Source organism: Macrotis lagotis, chromosome 1 (assembly GCF_037893015.1).
Source record: "Macrotis lagotis isolate mMagLag1 chromosome 1, bilby.v1.9.chrom.fasta, whole genome shotgun sequence".
NCBI classification, from domain to species: domain Eukaryota; kingdom Metazoa; phylum Chordata; class Mammalia; order Peramelemorphia; family Peramelidae; genus Macrotis; species Macrotis lagotis.
The window spans coordinates 207677650-207701823 of NC_133658.1; the positions used below are offsets into that span (position 1 = coordinate 207677650).

General features: G+C 35.6%; 1 protein-coding gene across 4 annotated transcripts in view; it reads left to right on the forward strand.

Annotated features, from left to right (window-relative positions):
- TRAPPC12 (trafficking protein particle complex subunit 12) overlaps nt 1–24174 on the forward strand; it is a 152359-nt gene that overhangs the window by 91957 nt on the left and 36228 nt on the right. The window lies entirely within an intron of this gene.

Consider the following 24174-nt stretch of genomic DNA (forward strand, 5'->3'; position numbering starts at 1 on the left):
CATATCTGAAATTCTCTCTTTCCTTGCCTCCTGTTTCCTTCAGTTCTAGCTAAAACCTAATCTTCCACAGGAAGTCTTTCTTGATCCCTCTTAATTCTATTCTGTTTTATTCCATATGTCGCTTTTGTGTAACTAGGTTGTTTTTGTTTTGTTTTTGGATTTGTCTCCCCCCGTTAGATTGAGTATCCTTAACCCTTAGCACAGCTATGCCTGACATATAGTAACACTCAATACATGTTTCAGTGCCTGAATTGAGGCTTGGCAACTCAGTCTTGTAGGCTCTGCACTAGTCAAGGGCTGAGGAGATACGGCCTGCCTTGGGGCAGTAGCACTGTCAGAGGAGAAGAAGCAGCCTATGGGAGATGGAACAGATATTATGAAGGTAGAAATAATGGGACTCAACTGATTGGGTATGAAGTTGTTTGTACTCCTTTGAGGAAAAAAAACATCAAAGAAACAAAAAGACCTTTTGAGTCAGGTAGCCAGGATGATGGTCCAGTCAACAAAGAGCAGAGGTACTTAATTCTTATTTTGCTTCTGTTGCCTGACCTTTGGGTAGAAATGAGAAGAGAAAAATGACTGATGGAGGAATGGATATTGAAGATAAATGGTGAGGCGGCTAGGTGGCGTAGTGGATAAAGCACCAGCCTTGGAGTCAGGCGTACCTGGGTTCAAATCCGGTCTCAGACACTTAATCATTACCTAGCTGTGTGGCCTTGGGCAAGCCACTTAACCCCATTTGCCTTGCAAAAAAAAAAAACAACCTAAAAAAAGATAAATGGTAACAATAAGAGAGCTTCTAGGTATCCTTGATAATTTCCATCCCCTCTCCATATGAAGTATCCTTGGATCCGGAAAGAATCATCAGATGTGATTGTGAATCATAGAAGGGATATTTGGGGGAAGCTAGGAAAGACAACTTATATTCTGAATGATAAAGCTTGGATCTTAAAATCATTTTACAAGCTATAGCATTGAACAGAATCTAATAAAATTAAATTCATTAGGGTAAAGGTGAAGACTTATACCTGAGTGCCAAAAACATAAGTTTTACATGTATAAAGATGGGGCAAGCATAGTTAAATAGTAGTTCTGAAAAAAGAACTTGGGTTTTTAATGAACTTAAGTGAAAGCGGTGTGATGGTCTTCCTGCTTTCAGAAATAGGAAGGTGATAATATCACTATGATCTATCCTCATTAGACCTCATTGGAGCATTGTGTTTAAGGACATTGATCAGCTGATGAATTTTTAAGGACTTGACTCAATGTTATATAAAACAACACATTTATCTAAGAGCAGTCTTAGAGACTATGGTAGCAATCTTCAGGTATTTAAAGGATCATTTGGAAGATGAAATGAACTTGGTCCTGTTTTGCCCCAGAGGGCAGAACCAGGAGAATAGGTAGAAATTTTAAGAGGCAAATTTATTCTAGATGTGAGAAAAACTTTCTGATAGAGTTATTCAAGTGGAAGAGCTACCTGAAAATATGGTTAATGCAAATCTTCAAGAAGAGGCCAAAGAGCTCTGTGTGTGTGTGTGTGTGTGTGTGTGTGTGTGTGTGTGTGTGTGTGTGTGAGAGAGAGAGAGAGAGAGAGAATTAGCCTGAAAAGCCACCAAGGTCTCTTCAAAATCTGTGGTTCTGAAAGATGATGTGACCATATAACGCCATATGCTATATTAATCCCAAATAATAAAGGTGTGGTTTAGTCTTCTCCATAGCTTGCAAGTAATTCTTGGACCATCCACAGAAATTTTATCTGAACAAAAGTCCTGCTGTACCACTTGCTGACAAAGGGTTCAGCAGCTTTTGCCTGAAAAACTTCAAATTGAGCTCCCAAAGTAGTGTATTATACTTTTAGAGAACTCTGAATGTTGCCAGTTTTCTGGGATTATTGTCTGTCCTTTTTTAACATTTGTATGTAGATAACTAAGACCTTGAATTTTTATGCTTTTTTCTTGGCTTTTGTCTCTTGTGAATTTCCGATTATCATATATTCTCTTTATGGTGCATAGACCTAGGCAACTTTCCTTTATTCCCTTCTCTTCACTTTAAAGTCTGTTATTTGAATTGATCAATAGCTGTGATAAAAAGATCATCTGTGCTTCTAAGGTCTTCAGTTTCTTTCCTGAGATTTCATAATCCTTAGCAGTGCTTTGGCTTGTTCTTTCAGATAGAATCATTTGTACTCCATATCAATCATCAGAAGTGGATAGTAGGTGAAAAAGAAATGATTATTCCCCTAGCTTGTGCTTTAATAAGAGTATTAAAACTTTGACTATATATATATATATATATATATATATATATATATATACACACACACATACACACACACACACACACACACACACACACACACACACACACACACACATATATAGACTTGCCAGCCAAGGCAAATGACCTATGTGTTTCTCTTTTGTGGTTTCTCTAACACTAACAGTTTTCCCATTAATAGTCTTTTAAACTAAATTTCACCTAATTCGAAAACTATTGGGGAAGAAGGAGGAAAGAACATTTGTAGTGTGATTTGCCTTGTGACATAATCCCTTATGGATGCCCCGTCTGTGGATAGCACTTGTTTATAGTAGATTTTTCCTCCTAAAGTGATTTACTAAATCATGTCTATCCAAAGTTACATAATAAATAGAAAGTTCTATTCAAGCTTAATCTATTTAGTCAACAAATGTAAAATTGGAAGGGAAAAAAATTTTAATCACATATTCTTATTATGACAGTCTAGTCTACTAAGATGAGCTCGGAGAGACCTGAGTATTTCTATTTTCTTTCTTGATTCAGTATATGATATTTGATAAATCATTTGTCATGAACTGAGACTGACTCAGGCTGCTGACCTAGTAGTTTAAGTCAAGAATTTTAATAAATTATACTCTTAACGTCATTCATCAGGAATCATTCAAAAGGTGGCTTACTTAGCAATTGCATAGAAAGTTTTGCAACAAAAAATTCAGGTAGATGCAGGTCCTCTCACCTTTATTTAAAGACTGTTTAGTTAACAGAACTAATTTTATGACTCAAGGTGACCAGGATGCCACATTATGGTTCAGTAATTTTTCAGTCCTGTCCAACTCTTCATGACCCCATTTGGGTTTTCCTTGCAAAGATCCTGGAGTGTTTTGTCATTTGACAGATGAGGAAACTGAGGCTCAGAGGGTTAAGTGATTTGCCTAGGGTCACATAGCTAAGTGTGTGAGACCAGATTTGAACTCAGATCTTCTGATTCTAAGCTGAGCACTCTATAATCACCTTACTGCCCATTCAGCCAGCATAGATTAATACCTCCAAGGACAAGGGCTGTAGCAGCTATACCCAGATAAAACCATCTCAGCAGAGAGGCTAAAGCAGGATACCTGACAGATCTCAAATCCATTGTTGAGTTGAATTGGGGGATGAGAAAGTGAAGACTTTCCACAGTGGAATGGACTAATGAGAATAATTTGTTCCATTGGCCATGAAGGCAGCTGAAGAAGGCACTGTGGAGTGCTTTAAATTTGTTCAAACTTGGAAGACACTGAAGTTATCCATTTCATCCAGGCCATTAGAAGTTGACATGACTTGTACACATATCCTGTCACACATTCCTAAATCACCCTATAATTTTCTCTATTCCTCACCAAGGCAAATCACCATTGTTAACACAAATCTTTTAAGGTTTTACGTTGCCTTTATGTGACTATTTTATATTTGTCCGTGTTAAAAAAAAAAAATTGATGTTCATTTAACCAGATTCTACTCATTAGAGTCTTGGAGGGGCAGGAGTTTGACTCTGGCCTCAGACACTTGACTCTTACTAGCTATGTGACCTTGGGCAAGTCACTTAACCCTAATTGCCTCACATCCAGGGCCATCTCCAGTTGTCCTGATTCATATCTGGAGGAGAAAGTGAGTCAGGTGACATAGCATAGCACCCTCCTCACTCAAATCCAATTCATGTGCTTGTCATAGCATCAACTCCCTGATGTTGTGGCCCTCTTCGAAATGAATAACAAAATACCTCATGTAAAATTTCTCAGCAGTGGAATGAGAAAGAAGATAGTCCTGTGATCCATGTTCCCTTAAAGATAATCTTGTCCTACATTAAATGGTTCTCTAGTAGGTTGAGGAGGAGGTAAGGGGAAAATCATCTTTTTTGTAACAAATGTAGAAATTGAAACTCAGAGAGGAAAGATACTTAATGAAGTGAGAAGAACCAGGATAACATTGTACACATTAACAGCAGCATTGTGTGATGATCAGCTTTGAAAGACTTGCCATTTCTCAGCAGTACAGTGATCAAAGATAATAAAAAATAAATGATGGAAAATGTCATCCATATCTAGACAAATGAATTATGGCTTCTAAATTCAGACCAAAGCATACTATTTTCACTTTTTAAAATTTGTTTTGTTTTTTGCCTTATTTTTTCCCTTTTGTTCTAATTCTTCTTTAACAACATGTCTATTATGGAAATAGGTGTAACATTGTTGTACATGTATAATCTATATCAGATTACCTGCTATCATGGTGGGGGAGTGGAGGGAAAATATGGAACTCATATCTTACAAAAAATGAAGGTTGAAAACTATCTTAATATTTAATTGGAAAATAATTTTTGAAAAGTCACTTAGCTAATTAAAATTGAAACAGTATGTTGGAGCCCACATCTCTTGCTCATTTTATTACACTATGCTCATTCTTCCCATTGACCTCAAACTGTATTTAGTGAATTGGATCTGTCTGTAAATGATGACCTTCAGAGGGTTATAGTGATTAGAGTGCTGAACCTGAAATCAGGAAGAAAGAGCCATCTTCCTGAGTTCAAATTTGGCCTCAGAAACTTATTTGTTTTGAGAGCTTAGACAAGTCATTTAACCCTTTTTGCCTCAGTTTCTTTATCTGTCAAATGAGCTGGAGAAGGAAATGACAAACCACTTTGCAAGGAAACTGCAGAAGGAATGAAGAGTCAGACAGTATTGAAAATGACTAAACAACAACAAAAACAGAGAGGGGAAGAAAAGAAAGAATTATAAATTTGCACAGTGCTATGACAAATTAGCTCACTGTTTATAATGATATTGTTCATAGATCTATAAGCCCAAATATAGTCCTGGAAAACTAGTTTCAAGAAGAATCAAGTAAATTATTCTGATTCTACCTTCTAAAGAAAATTCTAATTATTTTATTTTCATTGCCTTGTGTGGTCCTTCTTAGGACATTCTTAGAAACTTTACCAGAATTATTGGAAAATCAAATGTCTGATCAGGGAAGAAATAATGATAAAGAAACTAAAATAAGGATTTTGCAAGTTTTCATTGCAGTAGTATAGAAACTAAGATTTAGAAAATGAGTAAGCTAACCATTTGTGGCAATTAGTATGTGCAGTTAGTCCTACTGTCTAATAATTGTTACTTTATAAAAAAGTCAAGTTGTCTCAGATCATATGCTATAATGAATTTTTCAAATTAAAAAGAAACAATTTCAAGTGATAGATGAAAAAAACAATTGGTAAATAGGGAACAGGGACAGAGGAAGGAAACTATTTGGAGTAGCCTTCTGTGTAAACAGTCTTGTGGAAGATGTGAAATAGCTTGAGAATATATATAAAAGGACAATTATTTTAGTTAAGTACAAAATTATGCAAATCAAACTTTTCAATTTCTATAAAAGTTCATAGAATCACATAATCAGTGCTTTATCATGGTGTGGAGGTGTAATTGTGGGTTCTTGACAGTTTTGTCAGCAGAATAAAAGATCTGACAGTCCTATCAACCTAGAACGTTTTCAAGAATACATCATACAGTGTCCTACTGATTGGTTGCACAAAGATCTTTCTAGCTAAATTGAGAGATTTATCACCCAGAAAGAAGGTCCTTCACGAGAATGTAAAGGTTTTTGACAAAAGTAACTCATAAAAACTGAAAGAGATGTGATCAGAATTTGTCTAAGGTATAGCCTTACCATGAAAATTATGTGTCTCTGAAATATTGAGGAAAATTAGTTTTTACAGGCAGGCAGTTTTCAACTGAGTATGTTTTTATGCAATATTCAAGAGTTAAACTACATATTCTATAGATTACAGATTAATAATTAATATGAAGTTAATGAATTAGTTAATTTTATATTTTAATTTATATGCCTGACATACTTGGGGGGGGTATATTTTTCTTTTAAGAAGTAACAAAGTAGTTACAAAGATAAAACTTTGACTGCTTCCTCTGGGATAGCAGATGCCACAGATGCCACTGCCTTTGTTAGCCCTGGCTGTTCACCACAATTCCAAATCTTGATACTTTCTTTTATGATTCTCTTCTATAGTTTCCCATACCTTAAGTAAATGAGACACTATGTTGACAAGTTGGGAGAGAATAGGGGACCTATTTCCAAAATAATTCACATTGTAATCCATAAATAATGATGCCAAATTAGCCTGAGACCCAGTTGGTCACCAATACTGCAGTTCAATGCTGTAGGATGTTCAGGTTTCAACTCAGTCTTACTCTGAAATTTACAAAGCCTGTCCGTGTAGGAAGTAGGGATGACAGGAAAGAACACCTGGATTCAGCTAACTGTACATAGAAGTAGTCTGTGTTAGAGGCAGTAAGACCCTAAGGGATTGAATCTCAGCATAGCTGAAAGGAGAGAATATTTTTGGTTGGGGAAATTGCTGTTCATGCTTTTTGAAAAAAAAAATTAGCTTTTTATTTTTTATTTATTTTTTAGGAAGATTTTATTTATTTTGAGTTTTACAATTTTCCCCCCATTCTTGCTTCCCTCCCCCCACTACCTACAGAAGGCCTTGTTAGTCTTTACATTGTTTTCATGTTATACATTGATCTCAGTTGAATGTGTTGACAAAGAAATCATATCCTTAAGGAAGAAAAATAAAGTATGAGATAGCAAAATTACATAATAAGATAACGGTTTTTTGTTTTTCTAATTTGAAGGTAATAATCTTTGGTCTTTGTTCAAAGTCCATAATTCTTTCTCTGGATACAGATGGTATTCTCCATTGCAGATATCCTAGTATTGTCCCTGGTTGTTGCCCTGGTGGAATGAGCAAGTCCATCAAGGTTGATCATTACCCCCATGTGGCTGTTAGGTTGTACGATGTTTTTCTGGTTCTGCTCATCTCGCTCAGCATCAATTCGTGCAAATTCTTCTAGGCTTCCCAGAATTCCCATCCCTCCTGGTTTCTAATAGAACAATAATGTTCCATCACATACATATACCACAGTTTATTAAGCCAGTCCCCTATTGAAGGACATTCACTTAATTTCCAATTCTTTGCCACCACAAACAGGGCTGCTATAAATATTTTTGTACAAGTGATGTTAAAAAAAATTAAAACATTTTATATTAAAAAACCTATCAATATGTGTGCTTTCCTATATAGCTATTTTTTTTTAAGAATAATCCATGGGGGGCAGCTTGGTGGCACAGTGGATAGAGCACTGGCCCTTGAGTCAGGAGGAACTGAGTTGTCTAACTATGTGACCTTGGACAAGTCACTTAACCCCATTGCCTTAAATAAATAAAAATTTTTAAAAAAGGATAGTCCATGGAGGAGAAGCTGGGTGGCTCAGTGAATAGATCATTGGTTCTGGAGTCAGGAAGACCTGAGTTTGTATTCAACCTCAGCCAATAATTATGTAGTTCTACGTATGAACTTGGACAAGTCACTTAACCCCCTTGCCTTGCAAAAAGTAAAAAAAAAAACAGATAAAAAATTATTCTTATTTTTATTTTATTTTTCCAATTACATATTCTGAAAGTTTTTCAACATTCATCTACAAGCTTATTTATAAATTACATCATTTTCTTCCACCCTCCCTTCCCTTCAGTGGTGAATAGTCTAGTGAATATTGTATATATTCATTTGTATTTAACATGTATACATATTAATCATTTTTTGTATGAGGAATTAGAACTAAGGGAAAAGAAAGAAAGCCATTGATGGAAAGGAAAAACATAAGAGAAAATTTTAAAAGTGAACATAGTATTTCATTCAGATTCAGTAGTTTGTTTTTTTTGGGGGGGGGGGTTGTTTTGCTTTTTTTTTTCTTCATCTGGATGTGGATGGCTTTTCCCATAATAGGTCTCCTGGGATTATCCTAGCTCTCTGAATTGCTGAGAAGAGCTGCATTCATCAAAGTTGATCAACTCACAATGTTATTTATAATATGTACAATATTTCCTGAATTCTGCTCCTTTCCCTCAGTGACAGTTCCTGTAATTCATTCCAAGCTTCTCTTGAGTCTGACCATTCATGGTTTGTAATAGAACAATAGTATTCTGTAACATTCATATACCATAACTTGTTCTGCCAATCTCCAATTGATGGACATCCCCTCAAATTTACAATTCTATGCCACTATAAAAAGAGCTACTATGAAAATTTTGGAACACGTGGGACTTTTCCCATTTTTTTTATAATTTCTCCTGGATATAGGCCTAGTATTGGAATTGTTGGGTCATATGGTTTGATCAATTTTATTGCTCTGTGGGCATAGTTCCATATTGTTCTCCAGCATGGTTGGATCAGTTTACAACTCCTCCAAAAATGCATTAATGTCCCAATTCTCCCACAACCTCTCCACCATTGATTGGTTTCCCTTTTTGTCATCTTAGGCAGTCTGATGGGAATGAGGTGATACCTCATAGTTGTTTTAATTTTCATTTCTCTAATCAGTAATGATTTGTAGCACTTTCTCATTTGATTGCATATAGCTTTAATTTCTTCACTTGAAAAGTGTCAGTTCATATCCTTTATCAATTGGGAAATGACTTGCAACCTTACAAATGTGATGCAGTTCTCTACATAAAAGATCTAAGAATCCATAGCTGTGAAAATTGTTTCCCAGCTTTCTGTTTTCCTTACAATTTTGGCAGCATTGGTTTTATTCATGCAACCCCTTTTTAATTTAGTATAAAAATTAATTTTAATTAACTTTTAATATAAAATCATCCATTTTGCAATAATGTACTCTTATTTTTCTTTGGTCATAAATGTCTCCCCTTTCTATAGATCCAACAGAGTATTTCTTGATCTGTCAATTGATCTACAGTATTTCCCTTTATGTCTAAATCCTGTACCCAGTATCTAAGTTTAATAAATTTTATTCACCCTCCTTAACTTCGTTGTTTGTGCTTAGATTTATCTAATTCTGAGAGAGGGAGGCTGAGGACCCCCAATATTAAAACTTTGCTCCCTGTGTTCCTTGTACTTCATTCAGCTTCTCCTCTAAGAATTTGAACCCTATACCACTAGGTACATAAATGTGTAATAATAATATAACTTGATTGCCTATGGTGCCTTTTAAGAAGATGTAGTTTCTTTATTTTTTATCCCATTTAATGAGATCTATTTTTGCTTTTACTTTGACTGAGATCAGGAGTGGTACCCCTGATTTTTTTTACTTCTGCTGAAGCATAACATATTTTGCTCCAGTCTTTTACCTTTACCCTGTGTATATATATCTCTTCATTTCAAATATGTTTCTTGTAAACAACATGGTATAGGAGGATATTTTTTAATCCATTCTGCAATCCACTTCTGTTTTATGGGAGAATTCATGTTGTGTAGGGAAAAGCTCTGGGAGTATGCTAGCTTTGTGCTGCCATCTTTTTTTTTTATTTTTTTAGGTTTTTGCAAGGCAAATGGGGTTAAGTGGCTTGCCCAAGGCCACACAGCTAGGTAGTTATTAAGTGTCTGAGACCGGTTTTGAACCCAGGTACTCCTGACTCCAAGGCCGGTGCTTTGTCCACTACGCCACCTAGCTGCCCTGTGCCGTCATCTTGACTCTGCCCCAGAATTGTCAAAAAACATTTTAAAAACTATTGTTTCAAATTGTTTTTAATTTAATTGGGGGAAAGTTATATTTTTAAGAAGTAAACCATACACAAAAGAGACATCTTTGCTGAAAGGGGAGCAGAAAAGGAGATCACAATTTAAAGAAAGGTTTAACAAGAATCCACTGCAATTACTTTGTTGACTTAAAAAAAAGAAAATGCTTTAGTAGAATAAAATACCACATTAAAGACTCTTCCCCCAACAAATTATTTCTGTATTTTAAAATCTTGTGAGATTCCTTGGAAACTGCTACAAAAGAGAAAACATCTCTTTGATTACTAATAGCAAATGAGGCATAAAATAAATAAACATACTTATCAATGGTTTTTTCTACTACACAGAGGATGTCCAGTATAGAATTCAGTAGAATAATTACCTTTAAATTGTGAGATTTTCTAAGAAGTTCCTGTTTACAGACAGCATTATGTTAATTGCATCAACTCCTGAATCACTACAATCTGCTAAATGAGATCCATAATCACTCTAAAGAGTTTGACCAAACAAACCAACTAGAAAAAATAGGTGGATGAAAAATTCCTATTGTTTAGACTCCTGGTTTGTGTTTGGATGAACAATTCGAAGATTTTGTCTTCCTATATGAATATCTTTTTTGTTTGTTGGGGGTTATTTTGCACAGTGGTGGGGTTAAGTGACTTGCCCAAGGTCACACAGCTAGGAAATTATTACATCTCTGAGGCTGGATTTGAACTCAGGTCCTCCAACTCCAGGACCTGTGCTCGTGCTTGCTCTATTCTGCCAGTTAGCTACCCCCTTTATGAATATCTTGTACAGATATTAGATATGTACCTAGATTTGAATAGAAACAATAAATTGGTTTTAGAATTGAATAGGGGAAGAGAATTAAACTTGATTTCATTGGGAAAATTAAACAATACTTTAATCAACTTCAGTCCTCTTTTCGGAGCAAAAGCCCACTTTAAATATCTTACTGTTCTTCTAGTTTTGCATTGTTTGAAAATCATGAAATTTCACTATCTCTGATGGTTGAAAGTAACAGGTTACCCAGAGGACACTAAGGAGACTGATGGTGAACATATATAGCCTGTAACATAATTCCAACAAAGAATGGTGTAGAAGAAGTGGCATAAAGTATATCAGAGAGATATATGACTTAAGAAAAGACCATGAGTCAGTCATAGAATGAGATAGAAGGATAAATGATGGGCAGCCTGCCTGCTCCATTAGTATCTTTACAATATCAAGAAAAAGGCCTACTTCCACTACTGATAAAAATGCATGGGTGGATTGCAGTTTGCTTTTTGAAAAATAAATTTAATCCAACTACTTCAGTGCATTTCTGAAGGATTTAACAATTACCAGTAAGATATTAATATGAGTTTTGTAACTAGAAAGATTTTGTATCGTTTATAGAAAGGCAGTCTAAGCATCCGGACATATTTCTTACACTATTTTATTTGTAAATATAATTAACAATATAAGGAAGAACAGCCGTTTCCCACCATCTTTCTAGACACTTGAGGAAAGAGAATAGCCAGCTCTATCTGGCCATTAGTATGCTGATGATGTCTAGCTCTGTGCTGTGCTCTATCTGACCTAGACAGAAGAGTTGCCCTACTTTCTGACTGCTCTGGCAGAGAGTGAACAAATTGATCATGACTCAATTAGATAAGATGGGGGTGATGGGCAAGTGAGAAAAATTGAAGGATTTAAGTGAGGAAACCTTTCTGCTTCCACAGTTGAGAAAGTATAGCCACACTTTGCCCCTTAGGTTCACACTCTGAGACCTGTTTGACCTCTAAAATATTCAAGTAGGGTAAGAATGTCCTTTGTCATGGTCTACTTTTCATGATCAGTACTACTGTGAAAATTCATACCCTTAGGAACACCTTGAGTGAAATACCTTGCAAAAGATATGCTTGGGGGTAACTTGGATAATTAGAATCTTCATTTGATATATAATATAAAACCTGACAGGCTTAGAAGTTGCAGATATATATGAATAAATATTTGCCAGAGCTCCAAAGAAAATCAGGATATTCCAAACAAAATCATGCACTAGACATAAAAGAAATTTCAGTATTCTTGCTTCTCTTTTCATTAAGTTTTCATAGAATTTCATATTCTTTAATTTAGTGGCATGAGGAATAATTGGAAAAGTGAGATGTCTAGGTTTTATCAAAAAAGGAGCATGTGGCACAAAGGTTCCAAAGAACAACATGTTCAGTTGAAAAAACCAAGAACTACTGTCCAATTGCAAGAATCCCCTGAGAGACTAAGAGTGGCAGGTTCTAGACTTTGTTTAAAAAATGTTATGTGATCTGGTTTAGATCTTTTGAGGACTTGGGAGATAATTAAAGATTTATTACACTTGACTATGGGGGTATGAGGAAAAGAACCCTGTTTTAATCTAAACTTTGGATCTCCTACTATCCACCAGACTGTTCTATACAAACAGGTTCTAAATAAATATTCTTTTGACTCTTCTTATTGTTGTTTTGAATCACCATCTTTCCAAGAGTACTCCGACCCAGAATGATTTATTGAAAGGACTAGGCTCGTAAGTATTTCTCTCCTCAGATTAGAATCAGATGTCATGGCATTAAAACTAATTGGATTAACTTTGGAAGAGTACATAGGTAAAGGTGAGTGATGACAATGCAGATTTTATGGACTGCTGAAGATTATTGTGAGCCCAAAGACATTCCAAGTCTACTTATAAGACTACTTTTCCAATTAAAGCTCATTACTTCGTAGTTTGTATATACTTATAGTTTCTATAGTTAGCCTGCAATATCTCTACTAGAGAGTTTATTACTAGTCTTTGCTAAAGTCTAGTTCCAGTATTTTGGAAATTAGAGGAACTAAAATAGTTAAAGACAAATAATTTTCCCTTTGACTTAGGAAACTCAACTAAGGTTGAAGTTCTTAGTAGCATAGATTGCAAACAAAATAGACTATTTCACATTAGGAGGATTTTAGTTTGGATCCTGGCTCTTCTATTTAGTGGGGGGAAAAACTCAGTCTAACCTTCCTATAGTATCCTGATCTATAAAAACGGTGACCTGGACTGGATGATCTGTAAGGTCTCTAGTTCTATGATCTTAACTCTCTTATAAAATTTATCCTTACCACTTTCCTTTCAGAAAATAGGACAGGTATCCATTTTCCAGATGATAAAGAGGTTTGTAGAACTCACCAAAGAGCTCACTAACTTTAATAGTGGTAGAGATGGTTTCATAACTCAAGTCTTTCAATTCTCATTATTTTCTAGACTGAATATTAAAATAATGTATCACTGTTATAGTATATGTTTTGGAACTTTATCCCAAATCATACTCAAATCAGGCCCTCGGAAGATGACTATTTCATATCCCTTCAAGGCTCTATGACCCAACTCTGAGGGCTGAAGAAGTCTTTTCTAATTGATGAGCCTGCCAGTTGGTGTGTTTCCTGTCATGATTCCATTCCTGTATTGCTAACATGACAGAGTAAGAAGTTGATTCAAAGATCTCTCCAAAAGCCCATGACACACTCTCCTACTACTACATACAGCACCCAAGTGAAAGTGGGCCCACACTTAGAGAACTACTGTGAAAAAAGGTTATGTCACAGCTCCTGTAAGTACAGCTTCTGTAAGTCCTTTTGCTGGAATCCTCAAGTTGTTCTTTAGGTATGGATTTCAATTTGTCCTAAACTCTGGAGAGCTTTAAATCTGAATCCATTCTCTCTTGGTTCCCTCTACAGATACAGCTATCATCCCTCTTGGGGATGATGCTCGGGTGCCAGTGTGAAGATTAGAAATTCAAATTCTCCAGAAATTCTGAAGTTTACAATCCTTCTTGACCACAGTAGTTAAAGAAAACAGTGAGACAAAGAACAGAGCTCTGCTTCTCCTCTCATATTCAGTTACTTCTCAAGGATTAGAATACTTCTCTCTACTTGCTACAGATTTCTGGTCCTGAACTAGCTCCTTGGTTCTGTGCTGTTTCCACAGAGCTTTCTCAGTCAGTTTTACTGCTTTCTGACTACTTCATTTGATCAAGTAAATTTTTGTACTTATTCTAAAGCCTGTGATTGCTTGATTCATGCTATTTCCAGGATGTATCATTTTAAAACCTACTTTAAGTGGGATAATATAATTTGACTTGCTCAGATTTTTAAACAAGTAATGTTCTAGGTCTTCTACCTTTCTTCATTTTTTTTTAACTAGGCAATGGGGTTAAGTGACTTACCCTAGGTCACACAGTATTAACTGTCAGAGGACGGATTGGAACTCAGGTCCTCCTGACTATAGGTTCAGTGCTCTATCTACTACTAGCTACTAGCTACTCTTTGCCTTGCTTTTTTTTTTTTTGCCTTTTTTCTTCCCTCTTTTCCAATCATGGGTCCAATGACCATTTTTTCTTTATTTTTTAAATTAATTTTTATTAAAGATATTATTTGCATTTTACAATTTTCCTCCCAATCTTACTTCCCTCCCCCCACTCCCCCCACAGAAAGCAATCTGCCAGTCTTTACTTTGTTTCCATGTTGTACCTTGATCCAAATTGGGTGTGATGAGAGAGAAATCATATCCTTAGAGATCAGACAATAAGATATCTGTGTTTTTCTAAATTGCATGGGATAGTCCTTGAACTTTGTTCAAACTCCACAGCTCCTTATCTGGATACAGATGGCACTCTCCTTTGCAGACAGCCCAAAATTGTTCCCGATTATTGCACTGATGGAATGAGCAAGTCCTTCAAGGTTGAACATCACTCCCATGTTGCTGTTAGGGTGTACAGTGTTTTTCCTGGTTCTGCTCATCTCACTCAGCATCAGTTCATGCAAATCCCTCCAGGCTTCCCTGAAATCCCATCCCTCCTGGTTTCTAATAGAAAAATAGTGTTCCATGACATACATATACCACAGTTTGCTAAGCTGTTCCCCAGTTGAAGGACATTTACTTGATTTCCAGTTCTTTGCCACCACAAACAGGGCTGCTATAAATATTTTTGTACAAGTAATGTTTTTACCCTTTTTCATCATCTCTTCAGGATATAGACCCAGTAGTGGTATTGCTGGGTCAAAGGTTATGCACATTTTTGTTGCCCTTTGGGCATAGTTCTAAATAGCTCTCCAGAAGGGTTGGATGAGTTCACAGCTCCACCAACAGTGTCCCAGATTTCCCACAACCCTTCCAACAATGATCATTATCCTTCCTGGTTATATTGGCCAACCTGAGAGGTGTGAGGTGGTACCTCAGAGAAGCTTTAATTTGCATTTCTCTAATAATTAATGATTTAGAGCATTTTTTCATATGGCTATGAATTGCTTTGATCTCCTCATCTATAAATTGCCTTTGCATATCCTTTGACCATTTGTCAATTGGGGAATGGCTTTGACTCAGTTCTCTGTATATTTTAGAAATGAGTCCTTTGTCAGAATCATTAGTTGTAAAGATTGTTTCCCAATTTACTACGTTGCTTTTGATCTTGGTTACAGTGGTTTTATCTGTGCGAAAGCTTTTTAATTTAATGTAATCGAAATCATCTAATTGGTTTTTGGTGATGTTCTCCAACTCTTCCTCAGTCATAAACTGTTCCCCTTTCCATAGATCCGACAGGTCCAAAGGAGTTAATTTAACTGTTCTCCAGTTAAACAAAATTAAACCTGTTGATCCAACAAGCTACTCAGGTAAAGTAGTACATTTCCACTACACATAAATCCATTATTGAAGTAGAGGGATGTCTACCCCAAGTATATGAAGACTTCCCCAGGCTAATAGACAAATGAGAACAATTTGTTCCAGTGGCCATGAAGGTACTGTGGAGCTTGGTTATATATCAAAGATACTAAGGTCATCCGCTGCTGCCTGGGTCATCACCAGTCAGCATCTTGCAAATGGACTTTTTGATGACTTTGGAAGAGGGAGTGAGGTTAATGTCTTTGGTCAACTTTGTCTCATTTAAATTCAGTTCATGCAGCCACCAGTGATGTCATGGTCTTCTTTAAAAACAAAGGTTGAATAACAAAATAATAATCTACAGACTGACATGTTCTTGTTGGACTGCTGTTTGTTCTCTTCATTTTAAAATGTTCCTCAGTCTTGGCATGGGATAAAAGTACTTTTACTTTGGTTATGAATGATTCTCAATAAATACTAATCTTTTTTAAGTGCTTTTTTTGTACTTTCTAAGGCTATCTTCTGTAGAGCAGGTGATCATCTGCATCAGTAGTTTTGCTCACTGGGAGCTCCCTATTCCAGTGGAATCAAAGGTCTATGACTACAAAAAAACAAAAGGTCTTTTATAATAGCTTATAAGGAGTGATGACTAATATAAATAAAGAGAAGTAGTTAACTCTGATGACTTTGGGACTTGAAGTGTTTATCATGTCCCTTCCTTCCTTTCATATAACTTGTTAGTTTATTAAACTGATTATTACCTATATGCATATTATGTTATAGTCTTTTGCTTTGAATTCTTCACAACAACTCCTTAGAAGATGAAGATTTTTGACTCTCACAATCTGGCTTCTGCCTATCATTTCAGCTTTATTGCCTCAGGAAGTCTATATGCGGCCAAAATGTCTTTTCCCTTCCTGAGAACAGTTCTATCCACTATGCTCAAATACTTGTCACTCAGTTCATAAAAGAACTAGACTTTGTCCCAAACAAACAGCCTCCCCCTGGTGTTTGCGTCTTGCAGAGGAAGCACATCTCCCCCAGTACTAATTAGGGATTAAGTAGATTAACTATATACCCCAAGCATCCAGCCCACATTGTTCAAGGACCCCCTAGATCCTGCCACCCCACCCCCTTGTCCACAGGCCTGGGGAGTGGACCATTAATCACAGACTAGCCAGAGAAAGCTTCTAGCACCCCCTACAGGTTGACCCACTTAATAACCTCTGAAATGGGCAAAGCCTCTAGGCACCTCAACACCAAAGATCTGTGAATCAGCCCCTCCCCCCAGCACAAGTCCAGAGTGAAAGGAACCAAAGTGAAGAAAGGCCAACATAAAAGGAGGTCCATAGAATGTTACCCTGAAGACAAGGATCCTAACTCAGAGAGGAATAGAGCTTCAAAGGAGAATATGAATTGGTCTCCAGCCCAGAAAGACTTCTGAGAAGATATCAGATGAAAGGAGTTTAAAAATCAGATAGAAAATTTGGGACTCTGTTAAGCAAAACCAAAAAAGAAAAAATAGAAGAAAATGCAAAATATCTCAAAGGCATAATAACAGACCTAAAAAGCCTGGACTCCATACTTCAGAATATAGTGAAGGAGAACTACCCTGATGTCCTGGAACCAGAGGGCAAAGTAGTCATTGAAAGAATACATCAGTCCCCTCTTGTAAGGGATCCCAAAATGAAAACACCAATTGGCCAAACTCCAGAACTATCAGATCAAGGAGAAAATCCTGCAAGCTGCCAGAAAGAAATAATTTAAATACCAAGGAGCCACAGTCAGGATTACACAGGACCTGGCTGCATCAACATTAAGGAATTGAAGGGGTTGGAATATGATATTCCAGAGAGGAAGGGAACTTGAAATGCAGCCAAGAATTCACCATCCAGCAAAACTTGAGCTTTCTCATCTAGGGAAAAAGATGGACATTTAACAAAATAGGAGACTCAACTTTTCATGATGAAAAGACTAGAGCTAAACAGAAAATTTTGTCTTCAAACAGGAGACTCAGGATATACATGAAAATGTAAAGAGGAGAAAAGAAAAAAAAACCTGTTATTGAATAAGATGAAACTGGCTATATTCTCACCTGGGAAAAGATTTTCATGACTCTTGAGAATTATAACTCTATGAGAGGGGATATACTTAGACAGAAGTAATGAACACCCAAGACTTGTCTGTAACTCTGATGGAATTAGTAAAAAATAATATCACCTTCCTGGGGGGGGTGGTAAAGAGATGGGAGTATGGAGGAGATTGAATGGGGTAAATTACCTCACATGAAGAGGTTCAACGGACCTATTGTAATAGAAGGGAATAAGGGAGGATATGAGAATCACCTGAATCTTACATTAGGTTTGGCTCAAAGAGGGATTACATACTACTCAGTTGAGTTTAGAAACTTATCTTTCAATTATTAAGAGGGGAAAGGAAAGGAGGGACTGACAGAAGGAAGGGAAGAAAAAAGGGCATAGGGAAAGGAAAGGAAAGGGGTCAGATAGAAGAGGGAAAAATTACAAAAGGAGGTGATATTCAGAAGCAAAACACTGGGGGAATAGAGAAAAGTGGGGAAAATAAACAGAGGGAAGATAGCATGGAAGGCTATAAAGACTTAGTAATTATAACTTTGAATGTGAATTGGATGAATTCTCCCATAAAATGGAAGTGGATAGCAGAATGGATTGAAAACCAGAATCCTACAATATGTGGCTTACAAAAAATACATTTGAAGCACAGAGATACATATAGAGTAAAGGTGAAAGGTTGGAGCAGAATATATTCTGCTTCAGATGAAGTGAAAAAGGGGTAGCAATCCTTAATTCAGACAAAGCAGCTGCAAAAATAAATCTCATTAAAAGAGATAAGGAAGAAAACTATATCCTCCTAAAAGATCCATAGACAATGAAACAATTTCAATGCTATATATATATATATATACCAAGCAGTATAGCATCCAAATTCTTAGAGGAGAAGCTGAATGAGTTATAGAAAGACGTACTCTACTGCAAAACTCTACTGATGGGAGACCTCAACCTCCCTCTCTCAGAATTAGATAAATCTAATCATAAGAAGGAAGTTGAGGTAAATAGAGTATTAGAAAATTTAGACATGATAGACCTGTGGAGAAAATTAAACAGGGATAGAAGGAAATTTACCTTTTTTTTACTCCAGCAAATGTCACGTACATAAAAAATGGCCATGTACTAGGGTATTAAAAACCTCATAAACAAATGCAGAAAGGCAGGCATTTAATGCATCCTTTTCCGACTATGATACAGTAAAAATCACTTGCAATAATGAGTCATGGAGAGATAAACCTAAAACAAATTGGAAACTAAAAAAATCTCATTTTTAAAGAATGAGTGGATCAAACAACAAATTATAGAAAGAATAAGTGATTTCATCCAAGATAATGACAATAATGAGACAACTTACCAAAACTTATGGGATACAGCCAAAGTGGCATTAGGGGATATATTAGATCTCTAAATGCATACATGAATAAAATAAAGAAAAAGGAAATCAATGAACTGAGCATGCAACTAAAAAAGTTGGAGAAAGAACAAATTAAAAACCCCCCAATTAAATACCAAAATAGTAATTAAAGGAGAAATTAATAAAATCAAAACCAAGAAAACTATTGAATTAATAAAAACCAATAGTTGGTTTTATGAAAAAGCCAATAAAATAGATAAATCTTTGGTTAACTTGATTTTTAAAAGGAAGAAGAAAATGAGATTACCAGTATCAAAAATGAAAAAGGGGTACCTACTACCAATGAGGAGGAAATTGAAGTAATAATTTGGAACTATTTTGTCCAACTGAATGCAAATAAATTTGATAATTTAGGTGAAATGGAAGAATAGCTATAAAAATATAAATTTTCCAGGTTAAATGAAGAGGAAATTAAATAACTAAATAACTGTATCTCAGAAAAAGAAATTCAACGAACCATCAATGAACTACCTGAGAAAAAATTTCCGGAGCCAACTGGATTCACTAATGAATTCTTTCAAACATTCAAGGAACAATTGGTTCCAATTCTATATAAACCTTTTGTAAAAATGGGTGAAGACAGAACTCTGCCTAATTCCTTCTTTAACACCAATATGGTGCTGATATCTAAACCAGTAAATTCAAAACAGACAAAATTTATAGACCGATTTCCCTAATGAATTACAGCAAGTTATCACTAGGGTGATACACTGTGACCCAGCAGGATTTATTCCAGGAATGCAGGGTTGGTTCAATATTAGGAAAACTGTCAGTATAATTAACTATATCAATAACAAACCTATCTGAAATCATCAGCAAGCATTATATGCAATGGGGATAAGCCAGAGGCATTCCCAATAAGATCAGGGTTGAAACAAAGATGCCCATTATCTCCACTACTGTTCTGTATCTTACTAGAAATTTTAACTTCAGCAATAAGAGAGGAAAAAGAAATTGAAGGAATTAAAATTGGGAAGGAAGAGACAAAACTCTCACTCTTTGCAAATGACCTAGAGAACCCTAAAAATCATCTAAAAAACTACTGGAAAACATTAGCAACTTTAGCAAAGTTGAACAATATACAATAAACCCACAAAATTCTTTAGCATTTCAATGTATTGCCAACAAAATACAGCAGCAAGAGTTAAAAAGAAATCCCATTTAAAATAACATCAGACAACATAAAATACTTGGGAGTCTACCTGCTAAGGTGGATTCAGAAATTATGAAGACATCTATAAAACACTTGTAACACAAATAAAATCAGATTTAAATAATTAGGTAAATATCAATTGTTCATGAATAGGCCAAGTTAATAAAATTACAATGACAATTCTACCTACATTAAACTACTTAATTACTGCCATACCAATCAAACTTCCAAAAAAATTACTTTACTGAGCTAGGAAAAAATGTAACTAAATTTATATAGAGAAAGAAAATGTCAAGAATATCAAGGGATTTAATGAGAAAAAAATGTAAAAGAAGGCAGCTTAGCCTTACCAGATCTAAAATTATATTATAAAACATCAGGCATCAAAACTGTCTGGTACTGGCTGAGAAGTAGAGGGGTGGATCAGTAGAATAGATTAGGTGCAGAAGAGACAGAAGGAAATGATTATAGTAATTTGCTGTTCAGTAAACCCAGAGACAATCCAGTTTCTGAGATAAGAACTGCTGGGAAAGATAATAGATAATATGGCAGAAACTTGGATTAGACCAACATCTCACACCCTATACCAAGATAAGGTTAAAATGGGTGCAGGATTCAGGCATAAAAAAAAAAAAGTATTATAAGCAAATAGTTTACCTGTCAGATCTGTGAAAAGGGGAGCAGTTTATAACTAAGAAAGAGATGGAGAGCATCATTAAAAACAAATTATATAATTTTGATTATATTAAAAAGCTTTTGCATAGACAAAACCACTGTAACCAAGATCAAAAGAAATGTAGTAAATTAGGGAAATAATTTTTACAACTTAGTGTTTCTGACAAAGGACTCATTTCTAAAATACATAGAGAACTGAATCAAATTTATAAAAAAAAAACAAGCCATTCCCCAATTGACAAATGGTCAAAAGATATACAAAGGCAATTTACAGATGGGGAAATCAAAGCTATCCGTAGTCATATGAAAAATTGCTCTAAATTATTATTGATTAGAGAAATGCAAATTAAAGCATCTCTGAGGAACCACCTCACACCTCTCAGACTGGCCAATATGACCAGAAAGGACAATGATCAATGTTGGACGGGATGTGGGAAATCTGGGACACTTAATACATTGTTAGTGGATCTGTGAACTCATCAACCTTTCTGGAGAGCAATTTGGAATTATGCCCAAAAGGCAAAAAGAAGTGCATACCCTGTGACCCAGCAATATTACTATTGGGTCTATACCCTGAAGAGATTGGGGAATGCCTTAATAAACTGTTGTATGTGTATGTGATGGAACACTATTGTTCTATTAGAAGCCAGGAGGGATAGGAATTCAGGGAATTTGCATGAACTGATGCTGAGTGAGATGAGCAGAACCAGAACATTGTACACCCTAATAGCAACATGGGAGTCAACCTTCATGGACTTGCTTAGGCAATTAGGCACAATTTGGGAGTATCTGCAACAGAGAATGCCATCTGTATCCAGAGAAATGTAGATTTTGAACAAAGACCAAAGACTATTACCTTTAATTTTTAAAAAATATTATCTTATTATATAATTTTACTATATCTCATATTTTATGTTTTCTTCCTTAAGGATATTATTTCTCCTTCATCACATTCAACCTAGATCAGTGCATACCATGGGGATGGGGGGAGGGAAACAAGATTAGGGGAAAAATTGCAAAATTCAAAATAAATAAAATCTTTCTAAAATTAAAAAAAATTTTTTTAAAGAATGTGTTTCTGTGTCAAGGAGTATTTTGTGATTGTTAAAAGCAATGCATAGGGGCAACTAGGTGGCGCAGTGAACAGAGCACCAGCCCTGAATTCAGGACAACCTGAGCTGAAATCCAGCCTCAGACACTTAATAATTACACATCACTTAACTCTACTGCCTTGCAAAAAAACCAACCAAACAAAAAAAGGTAATGCATAGTTTTCTAAATGCAATTCATTCTGCTCATTTCCTCCCATTCAGTTTTAGGTCCAGTTCATTTTCAAAACTGACAGTTTCTTTGAATGAGTCTGGTTGAAATTGCAGTACACAGAACTATACACAGTTCTCATCTCTTCCTCCTCTCACACTTCCTCTTCTAATTTGATTTTGATTTTGACCATTGCTCTAAGCTGATTCTTAATGTGTTATTCAGTTGTTTTCAGTTGATATCCAACTCATATTGACACCATTTGGAATTTTCTTAGAAATAGTGGAATGGTTTACTATTTTCTTCTCCAAGTAATTTTTCAGTGAGGCAAACAAGGTTAAGTGACTTGCTGAGGGTCACACAGCTAGTATTTGAGACCGGGTTTGAACTCAAGATGAGTCTTCATGATTTCAAACCCAAGTTTTCTATCCATTCTACCACCAAGCTCCCCAATGCTTATATAACATCCACATTAGTAACTTTTTTTTCCCCTAAGATCCATTCAGTTTTCCTTTTTGTGGTATTGTTCAGGGTTTGCTTTGTCCTGTATTGGATGATTGTCTTCCTAAAGAAAACATTCATGTTACATAAATTCTTCAGTAGTCTTATAAGTTTTGGCTTTTTCTGTTTCTTAAACTTCGCTTATATTTTTCAATTTTTTTTCTTCATCCTTCTCTGTGCCCTCCTTAACATTGAAGTCACTCAGTAGCAAAGTATATGGTGACTTAGTTTTAAATAGGTTTGTCAAGTTTGTAGAACTGGCATATACTGCATTTTGTTCAAAGATTAGCACATATACCAGTGTAGCTGGATCAGAAAGTGCCTGGAAGGGAATGATATAAAGAAAGATGGAAAGATAAATTGAGGCCTAATGTGATCAGATCTGAGTTTTAGGAAGACAACTTTAGCAGCTGAGGATTGAATTGATAAGTGGGGAACCCAAAACATGAAAATCAATAAGAAGGCTATTGCAGTAGTTCAGATCAAAGATAATGAGCACTTGAATTAGAGCAGTATTAGAATAGAAACGAACACATATAAATGATGTTATGAAACAGAATCTATAAGATTGACAATGAATTATATATGTGGAATAAGTGAGAGTGAAGAGTTCAGTATCACACTGAGGAAGCAAACATAGATGGCTTGGAGATCAATGCTATCAACAGTAATAGAGAAATTCATAAGAGGGGAGGGGTTGAGTTCTATTTTAATCATGTTGCTTTTGAGGTGCCTAAGAATATCTGGTCCAAGATATCTAGTAGGCAATCGGTGATTTATGTCTGTAGCTCAGGAGAGAGAGAGAGAGAGAGGAGGGCTAGCTATATAAATCTGGGAATCATCTCCATAGAGATGATAATTGAACTCATGGGAATTGATGAAATCATCCAGTGAGAATATATAAGGACACAAGAAAAGAGAGCTCAGGATAGCATCCTAGAGGACAATCATAATTAGTATATATACATGGATGATGAACCGAAACTGGAGACTGAGAAGAGAGTCATACAGGTTAGACGTGCTTAATTTAGGAGTTGTACTGTTTGTGCTTAATAAGTATTTCTTGAAATGGATTGAATTAGTAGCAATAGAAGTGAGTGAGAAAGGAAGAAATATCAAAGACGTAAAGGAAAAGTTTGAAACAGAAATTACAATTTAAAGTGACAGCTGGGGAAAATTTATGTGCTATATTAAAAAAAGGATACAGCACCTCTTCATAGTCCTGAGGAATCAGTTTGATATTTCACAAAAGTTAATAATCATTCTCATGTGGAACATACTTGATATTTTGCTTTTTTTTAAAACTGCATCTAACTTTGTGTATCCTGTCTCTTATTGCTTTATGGTTACCATGAACATGAACTTTACCATCAGTGAGAGTACAAATGGCATTCTTCTTTATAGGCTCAATTTTATTATGATAGTGATCAATGATTTTTGTTATTTGTCTACTTGAAATATTCTTATATGAATTAGTTTTGATAAAGGCTTATAATTTGTGAATAATCTGTTCCTCTTATACATATGTCAAGTAGCCTTGAGAATAGTAATACTTTCTAGAATCTAGACCATTGGCAGATAGGT